The sequence below is a fragment of the Cebidichthys violaceus genome, unplaced genomic scaffold (genome assembly GCF_023349555.1).
Source record: "Cebidichthys violaceus isolate CVI_PGR_0920_01 unplaced genomic scaffold, fCebVio1.0.p SCAF_12, whole genome shotgun sequence".
NCBI classification, from domain to species: Eukaryota; Metazoa; Chordata; class Actinopteri; order Perciformes; family Stichaeidae; genus Cebidichthys; species Cebidichthys violaceus.
The window spans coordinates 6330393-6340409 of record NW_027176285.1 but is presented as its reverse complement, the minus strand read 5'-3'; positions in this window follow the sequence as shown (position 1 = coordinate 6340409).

Here is a 10017-nt window from a genome sequence, read left to right as displayed (position 1 = left end):
TTTTGTTGAGTGGCCCCCCTAGTAGTGAAGGAATACCACAGCAGCAGAACGTAGAGGACGGGCTATGGTTTCACCATGTCTTGGATGTAGGATGGGCCTCACACATTCACAGCACAGCGGGCGGCTACCAGTATTTTGAATCCAAATTGGCAGTGCAGGGTGTGGATGAGCGGTGTAGTGTGAAAGAACTGGCTGCATTCTGGATTAGCTTCAGAAGTCGGATGTCACATGTAGCCACACCAGCCAGGAGCAAATTGCAGAAGTCTAGGCGCAAGATGATTAGAGCCTGGACCAGAACCAGCTCAGCCTCCTGGGTGAGGAATGGATGTATCTTCCTGATGTTGTGGAGAATTAATCTGAGGGAGTTTGCTGTTGTTGAGATGTTGACAGTGAAGGACAGCTGGTCATCCACTGTCAAACCCAGCTCCTTTGCAGTCTGAGTCGGGGAGACCACAGAGTTATCAATAATAGTGGAAAGGTCATGACTGGAAGAGCAGATCAGTCTGGATCAGGCTGAGCTTCAGGCAGTGCGCAGACATCCACTGATAGATGTCGGCAAGACAAGCAGAGATTCACTTGAGTTTCAGAAAGGGGAAAAAGACAGAATCAGTGTCATCTGCATAGCTGTGGTAAGAAAAGCCATGTGAGTGGATAACAAAGCCAAGTTGGTGTAGAGAGAAAATAGGAGGGGACCCAGAACTGAACCCTGAGGAATCCCCGTTGTAAGGCAACATGGTTCAGACACAGATTCTCTCTAAGTTACCCTGTGAGTGTTGTCCTTGAGGTGATGTGAACAGGGAGAGTGCAAAACCTCAGACTTACAGTTCTTGGAGGATGGAGAGAAGGATTTGGTGGTTCACCATGACAAATGTTGATGTCCAGGATGATGAAGAGGGAAGCTGCTCTAGCAGTGTAGTCAAGAATGTTGTTCTGCAATATCTGTTGATATGCAGAGAGTTGGTTGAAAACAGCATGTTCAGGTGTTTTAGAAAGAAATGTAAGAAGACAGATCTGTAATTATTTACATCAGAAGGGTTGAGTGTGGGCTTCATTAAAAGAGGGTTCATCCTAGCTGTGTTTAGAGTTTGTAGAGAAAGCAACCATTGCACATCACCCTTCCACAGCTTGTTAAGATGGGTTATTATATTGCACGTTGCCCAACTACAGCTTATTAAATTGTAATATTGTTACAGGAATAAATGCTTTCATTACAACTGAGGTGAGCGTCACTGATCTTTAATCATTTAAAAAAGTACTTCACACTCAAACATGTATTATGGAGCTGTAAACTAAATGATATGACTGTACTGTGATAAAACACATCAATGCTGGTGTTAAACTGTTCAGATACCCCGACCAGTTAAATAGACAGAACCTTTTTAGGATATCAAGGTCTATAATTATCGTCATTTAAATCCACCCAAATGCACAAATGATTACTAATGGGATTGAATGTCTTTAAGCCAATTAGTATTCCACATTATCTAAAGTGGTGTTACAGTTGGCTATACTGGACCCATAAGCTGACACAGAGATGTTAGAGTAGGTGAAGGAATGGGTTTAATAGGTTATGGTTGGCGTGGGAAAGGGAGGCAGATGATAGCTGGAAGACAGGCTGGCTGAGGAATGGACTGGTGACTCGTAGAGCAGGAGGAGAACGCAGGAAGGGAGGTGAGGCGGCGTGAGTGGCGACGATGGAGATCTTGAGACACAGGAAAAAGAGTTTAATCGTAATTTAAAAAATCGAAGGCACAAGAAAATACTCTAGTCGAAAAAAGAGACACAGAGCGGCCAAGGTTCTAGCTACCACTGAGCTGACGAAACAATCTGGCGATGAGAGGGAAGGAAGCCGGGGTACTTGAGCTGCATGAGCTTGATTGTCTGATTGCAGGCAGGTGCAGAGACGAGGTGCAGAGATGAGCCCAGGTGCCGGGTGATGGAAGCCGCCATGCCACCCACCCACACAAAGAGAACAGAGGGGAGACACCAGGAAAGGGCTGTTTTTTGTTGAAATAATGCCTTTTAATAGTGTATATTAGTTATTATTAAATTAGTTGTGTTTTTCTCTTGTTCAGATTCATTTAGAGTATGAATAAATCCACCATTTCAATATTGTGTTTGAAACATAATTTGGTTCTGAAAAAGTTAATATTTACATTTCTTACCAGATTTATGAATCATCATTTAATGAAATGTAAATAAAAAAAATTTTGTTAACACCCTCTACCACTCACCCTCACATATCCAAAGCAGTTGTGTTCTAATTATTTGACAAACTAGTGATATTCTGCATATGGTCACAGCTCCATGTTAAGAGCCTCAGCAAGGTGTTTGAAAATGCACATGGTGGGACCATGGTGGGACTCACTCACCTGACTAGGAGTAATGGATGGAATTCCATGCCGTCAAGTAACCTTATGTCATCAGCAGGGGTTTGTGAGATGTATATATAGAGTAGAATGTTTTAAAGGTTTCATTAATGACAGAGGGGATTCCTGTGAGTTTAACTGAGAGGCTCCTTATTTGTTTTATTACTTTAATCTAGTGAGACAAAAAATGTCCTGCCTTCTCACCATGCTCATAAAGAAATGTGCGCAATCTTAAAAGTAACTTCTCAGTCTCTTGTGTCGACAGCAAATTGAAAGTCATCTGTAGATCTGTAGCTTCTGTAGATTTTGACATTGACAGTCTGCTGTCCAATTCTATTACACTCTCCATAAACTGTTCCTGTTTTGTTTTCTCAATTTATTTTGCCTTGCATTGTAAGATATAATTTTTCCTTGGACTTCCGTCTGTTCTGCACAACGCCCCCGAATTTGGGGGCTCGAGGGCTCAGACGAGTAGCATATACCGTCAAAAAAAAATTCACTTATCCAGATCACAGATTCCAGAGATACCGTCAGAATGTCTCTCCGTGAAACCATTACAAAGCTGTGAACAAAGAAGCTCCAGAAGCACAAACAGTTTTATCAATCAAAATCATAAAAGCTCCTTACTTTATCGATGTTGTCCGGTGAATCCCCATTTAATGCCTTCAAACATATGTTCTACGTATATCCTGTGCGTCTCTGAAATGTTCCCGTGTAGAAAAAAGGGTCTGTCTAACTAGGGGACTTGGGGAAAGGGTTTTGACTTTCGGCAAATTGTTTTTTATGCTTCAGGAGGGGCGCTACGTTTTTTATTCTGACTGGCTAACGATTCTGTCAATCAAACCTACGAGGTGTCCCTTCAATAGTATGGACTCTGACGCGTCAAAGGAGGGCTCATCGACTGAAATCGATCAATCATAGGCTGAATTATGAGACATAGAAACTGGAAGTCAGACGAGAAAATCCCATGGACAGAAACAGTCTCAGATAGGATCCAGGCTCTCAAAATGATGCCAAACTGCTGTATTTGGATAGATTGAACACTATTAGTGATAAAACAAGTGCAATATATAATTATATAGTATATAAAATTACAATGGAACAGCTGGAACAGCTGGTTCCAAAATGACAATTGTGCTTGACCTCACCTGACCTCTCTGTACTAAAACCTCTCTAACTTTGTTCTGCTTCACTTTATCAAAGTCAAAGTCATCCAGAGAGACATGTTGTGCTATGATTTGGGATAGTTTTTAGACTGTCAGCTGCATCATTTCAAAGAAATAATAACAATAAAAGTGCTTTTTTTTCAGGCGAACCTGAAACTTTGCAATTTGTGCTGTGTCTTTATTTAGTCTTAACCAGTAACATATACACTGATATTTACACATCTGAACAAATCTCACAAGTGTTACCTTTATTATAACACCAAAACTATTAAAATAAACCTTGTAGTTAGATAAATACACTCTTTTTAGTATGGGTAGGCAATTTTCGAGCAGAGGCCTAAAAATAGGGCTAGAGTCCAAGAGGTTTTAATAAATGTCTCCCAAAAAAGAGATGGAGATATGAGGTCAGAGTCATAGATATAGATATAAGGAAATCAATCACTTTCGAAAATTGTTTCACAGAATCTATCATCATTTAACAGTGTGCAATTCAATCTCTAGGAGGGCATGTTTTTGTAAAAGTGTGAAAGAGAGGCCGAGTAATTTGAAACAAGGCAGGCAGGTAGACACAGAGAGACATACAGCCATGCAGAAAACAACAAAAGAAAAACATACCTTTTAAAGTACTGTATGTGGAGAGAGGAAGAGGCATTTAATATGTGGAGAGAAGAGGCAGAATTAAAGGAAAGGAAGAAAAACCTACAGATCAATGTAAGAGTGGCTCACTTTATCCTTCTTTACCAGAGGAACAACTAAGTCAAAGTGGTAATCCATTCATGGTGGACCTTCTTCTGGACTCCGCTCCGCCTCCACCCTACGCTACAGTCCATGCAGGTGCCGCACCGCCACCACTAAAGCCATCAATACCTAAGGCCAAGAAAAAAAAAAAGTGCGACTTTGCATGAAGCAATCCTCACAAGGGCAAGCAGCAGCCAAACACAAACAACTTTGTCTGCAATTAGTAAAAGAACTGGAAGAACTAGGAGGCACACACAGGGTGGCAGAACTCACTTCAGAACTGTCCATGCCTATGTTGGAGGCTCCAGGACAGAAAGGTCCGGTTCTGGTCTTCAGGCTGATGTCGAGGAAGCAATGGCTCATGTAACCAATCCAAAGTACAATATAAAACAATTAGGTACACAGCTGGAGCAGTTTGTGAAGAAGTGCAGACCAACAATGACTAAATTAAGAAGATTGATGGGTAAGATGCTCAAACATGACTATCACAAGATATCTGGTTACTTCAACAGACCAGGTACTGAGACCGACTAATGTTAATTACAGTCACCAAGACAATGCGCTTGACAAAGATGGAATGACAAGTGGAGGCATGCAGAACAGCCTTCCTGGCCCATATGAGTCCTGCAATGCTTTCAACTGACTACTTTGACCAACACGGAGGCATAGAAAGAGGAGAGATGGAAGTACAGCCTCTGACAGCCAGACTTCATCTCAAAGAGCATTTCCTCAACTGAATGAAACCCAAAATAGCCTCAAATGTCAAGAGGAGCTGCATCACTGGAAAATAACATCAACCCTCAATATGAAGATCGGTGATTCAATCCCCGGCTCCTCTAGTCCATGTCAATGTGTCCTTGGGCAAGACACTTAACCCCATTAATAAACTTACCCTATAAAATTTGCTCCCATCGGTGAGCGAATGGGTGTGAATGCTTAGATAGTCCTGATGGGCATGTGGGACCTTGCATATAGTGACATGTAGTGTAAAAGCGCTTTGAGTGGTCGGAAAACTAGAAAGGCACCATACAGTCCAGTACAAGTCTATTGACCATTTACCAGCATCATAAGCAAGACCAAGGCAAGAGAAACACCAGACAAAGAATACTTGAAGATGCACAGTTGACCATGTATCAGTCAATATCCGCTGCTGGCAGAGGAAGAGGCAGAGGGAGAGGCAGAAGATGAGGAGGATGAGGCCGAGCAAGTGGAACTGGAGATGGCTCGTAAAATCCATTTTTCTGTTATTACTGTGGACTGATGGGATATTGGCCACGAAAACCCAGAGAATTAAGGAAAAGACAAAACACACCCAATGGCAGAGTGAGAGACGAGAACGGCGGAGCGGACCTCAGAGGCGGACCAATCCACCACACAAGCCATGCAGAGTAAGTCACCACTTTCATTTTAATATGACAAATGAATGATGGCCATAAGACATATTGAAGCTCAAATTCAAACATACAAGCATACGTATGCTATGTACAATGATGGTCATGAGGGGTTTAGAAATTTGCCAGAATTGACCTTATACATAGCAGGACATAATGTCACATTTCTAGTAGACTCAGTATTAGAATATCAGCATTACCCAAACCACCAAAGAAAAGTATTCTGTGCTGTAAAACAGTTGGGGTTGGTGGAATTCCCATTGTTGAACCGTATACCTGACCCTTATCATGTATACTGGACAGAACCAAGACCAAGCACATTCAATTTTGTTTTCAGAATATTGTCTTGTCAATTTGAGTTCAGGTTCAGGTTCTTCCTTCCCAGGTTGGCTGGATGTCCTCTCAGCCTGTGGAGATGTTTCGGCTCACAGTGGGCCTTCGAGTCTGCAGACGGACATAACTGCCTGCTCCCCCCACCTCCCTTGGCCTGCTGACGAATGGGGTGAATTTGTTGAAAATGTATTTCTAAAATACCAGGATTAACTAAAACATGGTTTTAGTGTGCATTCAAATGTCTGTTTATCTCTGTGGACGTAAGGTTGCAAATATGAAGATACCGATGAGGCAGGATGATTAATATAAAAGGATAGGCCTATTTAAGGCTTGATCTACAGTTTATGACTATTAATTTATCAGCATGAGCATTTAAGTTATATAAACTGAAAATGACCAAAATAGAGTAACTTAAGTGTGGATTGCATCTCAAGGAATTAGTCTATTGGAGAGAGGTCACCAGAAGGTCCAAAACCCACATGTCAAAGCACTCTTCCTTTTACTAAACATATGTTAGCTCAGCATAACATATCAATTAAGGTGCATTTTAATTTGCATCAAAACTCGGTTTCCTTAAGTCTTTTATTCACAACTGCATGTGTTTCAGTGTCTTTTCTGCTTCTCAGAAATGTAGATACTTGTAAAACGAGAAACGTAGGGTCATAAAACCTTGCAGGCTGAGTCCTTACGGGGATCTTATACTTCATAAATAGGTTTGAGTGTCAAGATTGACCCCCAATTGTTGTGTCTTACCTGCTATGAATCTATACAGGCACGTGGTAAATTGAGAGTCCAATACATTAGTTGGACCTGGGTGTTCCAGTAATGTGCAAGTCCAGTATAGTCCCATTCAATTTGAGAGATCTATGGCCAATATCCCCAAAATTCTGCAAATAACACCAAAACAATCTAGATTGATCAATAGTGCTCCATGTAAGAGGGAAAATATGTATTTTTGATTTTGAGCTGAACTGTCCCTGTAATATAATGCTGTAAAATGTTTACTCCAAACATTAATGTGTGTGCACATAAGCTGTTGCATGTACGTATCCAGCCATACATACAGTTATACATTTGCTTTTCTCTGCAGCAACCATAAATGTCACATTACCGCCATCTACCGGAGAGCGCTGGGACGTCCCTGCACTTTTATGTGACATGCAGCGGTGCGGCAAAACCATCTTAAAATTCACAGATTCACAAATACATGTTAAAAGGCTAAATTAACGATTGCCAAATACATAAAAGGATTGTGAATGTTATTAAGCCATGCAAATTGGGTTGTTTTAGTAAATAATATGACAATATATTTGTATTTGATACAGGTACAATTCACTCTGCATTTATTTGTGCATTGTGTTTTATGAGACATAAGTCCCATGACATTTTTGTGTATTTTGTGTTAAACAGTCTCAAAAGAATCCATCCATTTAAGTGGAGATTCACAAATCTATTTCCTATGAAAAATGCTTGTTGATGTACAAATGATGATATATTTAGAGAGTTGTTAATTATAGGCACAGATATAGATTTAGTTTTACTGATACAGATACAAATCACTCTGCAATTATTTGTGCATTGTGTTTTACAAATTATGTAACTTGACATTTGTGAATACTTGAGACTGTTTTAACATCTGTTAAATGAAGCTCTAGCGCAAGTTCAGACAGGAAGACTATCCCCTCATGCTAGGCTTAAAGGCCTTTCTCCATACGGCTCTCCCACTAGCAGCACGTACACTATACCGGCTGTCACTGTCAGAGGTGTCATAGACTCAATCAGCTGTTAGTCAGCCGGGTCGCCCTCAGCCAATAGCGCTCAGGCACACCCTCTTCGTCAGCCTATCAGCATGCTGCTGTCTACTTTTAAAGGTGCTGCATCCCCGCTGCCAGCGTCTGCTGCTGTTTCATGCGACCCTCCTCCTCCCCAGCACCATCCGTCTTCGCCGATTCAGCACTCCATCATCATCATCTCCAGCCAATTCAAGCCGATCCTCCAGCCACCACCACCAGTGTCTGGACTCCTCGGGGGGATTGATATTGTTGCCGCTCAGGGCAATCACAACTCGATCACAAATCTCCTCGGCGAGTTCAAGCGCCAAATAATTTCTGCGTAACTAATTAATGCATCATTCCGTCATAATAAAATGTTAACTACTAATCAGTCACTTGTCTCTCCTGATTGAAATGCTGTTAGATTTAGATTAATATTAGTTTAGGTTAGAGGAAAGAGCACAGATCCAACAGCCGGTTGTGGGTTGGTCGGTGTGTCTTAACCTTCTTTCTGTTCATTTTGGCTGGCCAATCAGTGTTTTGTTGGTAGATTTGAGTTGAGATTCTCTGTTCGGCCTCTTTTGTAACGAATCACTCTCGGGGGGGTATCAAATTATATCAATAGTGGATGTACTGGAGCTGCACTCTGAGGTGTTAAAAGATGAACTTGGCAAACTGCATGGTGTCAAAGCAAACAATTTTGGTGAATCACAAGATCTGCCCAAAGTTTTGCAAAAGCTGGTTGCTGCCATTTGCCATGAAAGCGCGGGTGGATGGTGAACTGGACCGACTGGAGAGGGCCAACGTCATCACACCAGTTAAACTTAGTGAGTGGGCAGCACCTGTGCCTGTTGAAAAAACAGGACAACCTAATCCGTTTGTGTGGAGATTACAAACTAACAGCAAATCAGGCTGCCACTACAGAGACGTACCCTTTGCCTCGGACTGATGAGCTGATGGCTACAGTATGTAGAACAGTGTTCTTAAAGATTGAGCCGTAACTTCTTGAAGATGAGTGAAAGAAGCTGTTGACCATCAACACAGAGAGTTAATTGTCTACAATTTAGTGTGGGTTCAGCACAATCCTCTATAGAATTATGGAGAACCTCATGAAGATCTGCTCGTCATAGCTAAGACTGAAGAGGAACACGTACAGAAAGTATAGAAAAATGCAGCAGGAGAGCAGATTGGGAGTCCAAGAGTGAGTTTAGACAAAAAACTGATTGAATACTTGGAACATGTGTTGAACAGCCAAACCAAAGTCAAAGCAATCAAAGAAGCACCAGTGCTGAAAAAAGTGTGAAAGAGCTGAGAGCTTTACTGGGTCTATTGAATTACTATGAAGATTCAAGCCCAACAAAGCACTGTTCTTGCTCTGCTCTACATGGGTATGGAAAATGTTTGATAAGTACAAGGAGTTGCTGATGATGACAAGGGAATAGATCGCGGTACACTTCGATCAAGACCTACCCCTCACTTTAGCTTGTACACCAGAGATATTAGCTTTTGCAACAATCGGAATCAGAATCAGCTTTGTTGGCCATGCATACATAAAATATACATATAAACAAGAAAAAAATAAAAACAAGGACATTAAAGACAACAAAGTAGAACAGAGAAACTAAGCATGCACATTTAACATTTAACTACTGTGTACAATATAAATATAAATATATATCGAAGAATATATATGAACATAAGAGCAACAACAATGACAATGGACAATGGATTTGGGATATTAGTGCAGAATGGTGGTAATATTGCAAATGGCGGTGCAGTTTGTCTGATTAAGTGTTCATCAGAGTGACGGCCAGTGGAAAGAAGCTGTTCCTGGTTCTGGTGGTTTTGGCGCACAGTGCTCTGTAGCGCCAACCAAGGAGTTGGAACAGGTTGTGTCCAGGGTGTGATGGGTCTGCAGTGATCTTTCCTGCCCGTTTCCTGACTCTGGAGGTGTACAAGTCCAGGATGGAGGGCAGGCTGGAACCAATGATTCTCTCTGCAGACCTGACAATCCGTTGTAGTCTGTTCCTGTCCTGTTTAGTGGCCGATCCAAACCACACAGTGATGGAAGAACAGACTGGATGATAACCGAGTAAAACAGAATCAGCAGCTCCTGAGGCAGTTTTACTCGGCTATCATCCAAGAAACAAGAAATTCTTCATATAATGATCATTTTATTTGTATAGTGCATTAAAGGTTATGGACTACCTAATTTCACTGTGCTTATATCAAGTATGCGAGTGTGTGC